Here is a 3,357-nt window from a genome sequence, read left to right as displayed (position 1 = left end):
TAAATCTGTACCGTTTTAATCATTCTGTGTATTTATGCCGTTAGGATAGACGGAAAGTCACTTTTTTGGGGGCAATTTTGTCTACACAGTTGTTAAAAAATTTAGACCCTCATTCTTCTTCGTCCTCATCTTCTTCCTCAAAATCACAGCAAAAATTAGACCCACTTGCTCAATTACTCTGCCCAATTTCTGGGTCTTTGATGTCTGATCCTGTGGTGATTTCTTCTAGCCAAACTTTCGAGCGGGTTGCTGTTCAAGTTTGCAAGGATTTAGGGGTTATCCCAAATTTATCCGATGGCTCAACCCCTGATTTTTTCGCTGTAATTCCTAATTTAGCTCTTAAATCTTCAATTATCAACCGGTGTCGACAATCCCGTGTCGAAATCCCCTCCGCACCTGATTATTCTTCCATGGAAACCACCATTGTTCAAGCAAAAACGGCCTCTCAACAGGAACCTTCAGTTTCTGAAACGGAGCTGCTGAGAGGGGTAGAGAATAACCCTCCATTTTTGTTTTCTCATGCGGCTTCTGATTTGAATCCCCGCAACAATTACTCCTCATCTTCGGAGGAATCTGTGATTGCAAACGCTACCCCTTTTCTCCCATTTACTCCTCCGATTCTGGTTGATTTGTTAAAGGGTGGATTTGAGGAGTCTCAGGAGCATGCCGCAGGTGGGATTTTCAGTTTAGCTCTGCAGGACGAGAATAAGATGGCGATTGGGGTTTTGGGAGCTCTGGAGCCATTGTTGCATGCTTTGAGGTCCCGGACCGAGTTGACTCGGCATAACTCGGCCTTGGCATTGTATCATCTGAGCTTTGTTGGAGCCGTTGGGATTTTGTTGGGGATGCTGAGGAGTGGGGTTTGGTGGGGAGGATGGTATTGGTGGTTTGCAATTTGGCGGTGTCACTGGAGTGGTGGTCGGCGTTGTTGGATGGCGGCGCAGTGGCCAGCCTGGTGGCAATTTTGCGGGCTGGAAGTGAGTCTGACTCGTCCGAATCAACACGTGAGAATTGTGTGGCAGCTTTGTACTAACTAAGTCACGGGAGTTTGAGGTTCAGAGGGCTGCCCAGGGAGTCTGGGTCTTTGATTTTTAGACTTCAAAGACCCAGAAATTGGGCAGAGAAATTCATGGGCAGAGAAATTCAGGTGGGTCTAATTTTTGATGTGACTTTGAGGAAGAAGATGAGGACGAAGAAGAACGAGGGTCTAAACTTTTTAACAGGTGTAGACGAAATTGCCCCTAAAAAAGTGATTTTCCGTCTCTCCTAACGGCATAAATACACGGAATGACTAAAATGGTACAAATTTACTAGTTCAGTGACATTTTTGGCTAATAAAAAAGTTTAGTGATCAGAACCGGCATTTCGAAATAGTTAAGTGACATTTCGCGCAATTTGCTCTTTATTTTCTAATTGAAACCACGGAAACAAAAGTAAATGAAGCTAACAACTAGAGTAGCTAGCCTGCCAACTTCCAAACTAATAGAAGTCATCCTCAGGGTCTTCTACGTAAACTAATTCATACTCCTCAGAATCTGCAAAATGGTAAAAAGTGGGTTGAGCGACAAATCCCCCAGTAGGTAATATCTACCCCTCTGTTGGACCATTTACTCGTAACTTTATAAATATATATCAAATCCTTTGCACATAAATCACCTCTACAATTTTGAAAGTAACGACATTTATAAAACAATCAGTAGTAAAAACTGACAAGGAATTTAAAAGTACTTTATTGATAACCGTACATGAGAAATCGCAATGTCATAAATCACTTTGTAACAATTCATAAGTCTCTTCATATCCATTCATGATTCATCCCATAAAACGTCGCATATCCGTTCATAGATCATTTCAAAGTAGTTCATAAATCATTTCATATCCGGTCATAAACCTTCTTTCAATTCAACTCATAACAAGTACATGCAATGACCGGCTACTGAGTACTCAACCTAGAGATTTTACCCCTTCTAGGTGGGCGACCAATAGATTTCATGACTACCGATTGGTCTCAATTCATACATGGGTCAATCGGTCGGACTTTATACCAGACTACCCTGACCTAGTCAATCAGCTGGGTTTTATACCAAGCTACCGTGACTTTGTCAATCAGTCAATCGGTTGGCCTTTATACCAGACTACCATGATCTCGCCAATCGGCTGGACTTTATACCAGGTTACCATGGCGGTTAGACAGGACTATAGCCCCTACCGTCTATCCCATGACTGTTTTGAGCTTTACTTGTCAAAAATTCATTCCACACGCCACATATATAAATCTTTGATTTCATAAAAGATTCCGTTCATTTGGTGTATAATAACGTATCGAAACATTTCAAAGAAGTCACATGGTCCATTTTTGTATAAAAAGAAATATAACTTTCATAAATATCTAAGTAAAGCATTTAACCAAATACATTTCGATTCAACACAACAACATAGGATTGAAAACAAAAATTTCATTTTTGCACCTTTGAAATCTCAGAAGGGTAAGTACTACATACCTTTATCTGACTGCTCGAGTAGGGCTACTTTAGATCTTTTAAACTTGTATCGTACCTATCAAATGCACAGGTTTCCTAATTAGTTGATATTTCCTATAGATGCATAAATATACAAACTCTGAGTGAGTCGAAGATTCGTGTCTAAACCATTGTATGAACCCTAGCAGCATTTTCCAAAATTGGACAATTTCTATTTTTGAAAAGTTTCCTAAATTGGAAAGTTTCTATTTTTAGAAACTTTCTTAATTTGTATAGTTATCCTTTTGTATAGTTTCCTAATTTAAAAGAAAATAATTACTCATAATCATATTTATTATCTTGACTATTAACTTACTATACATATTTATAATTTATAGTTATTCATTATTATTATTGATCTCGTCGTCGCTACTTTATTTTATTACCATTTATATATATTTTTTAATTAGTTACTACTACCTCTCACTTTATTTCTACCTTTATGCGTGTGTAGGTGTTATTATTATTTATGTATACATGTACATATATATATATATATTGACTTATTATAGTTATTGTTTTAGTTTGTTCCACTCATATTTATATTTATATTTTTGTTTATATCCTTAATTTATTTCATCTATATCCGTATTATTATTATCATTGTTATTGTTTTGAGCATTTAAAAGAAATCTAAAACCTATCTTATATTGTATAATTCAATCTAATGGTAATAGATTAAAATGTTTTAGCTTTCTACTTAAATATCTTAGTCTTAATCAAATAAATTTGACTGACGAAATCTTTTAAAATATTCCCTTATTTTAGGTTGAGTTTTGAAATTTAGTTCTTTTCGGCCAACCTTTCTTATTAAAACCATGTCGCCAGCAAATTGCTG

The 3,357-nt window shown here is 36.9% G+C and overlaps 1 pseudogene; it reads left to right on the top strand.

The window, feature by feature from the left end:
• Window positions 1-200: 200 nt before the first annotated feature.
• On the top strand, window positions 201-1,270 carry LOC113780317 (annotated as a pseudogene).
• The last annotated feature ends 2,087 nt before the right edge of the window (window positions 1,271-3,357 follow it).

This window comes from Coffea eugenioides, chromosome 8 (assembly GCF_003713205.1).
Source record: "Coffea eugenioides isolate CCC68of chromosome 8, Ceug_1.0, whole genome shotgun sequence".
NCBI lineage: Eukaryota > Viridiplantae > Streptophyta > Magnoliopsida > Gentianales > Rubiaceae > Coffea > Coffea eugenioides.
This window is presented reverse-complemented; position numbering and strand designations above follow the sequence as displayed.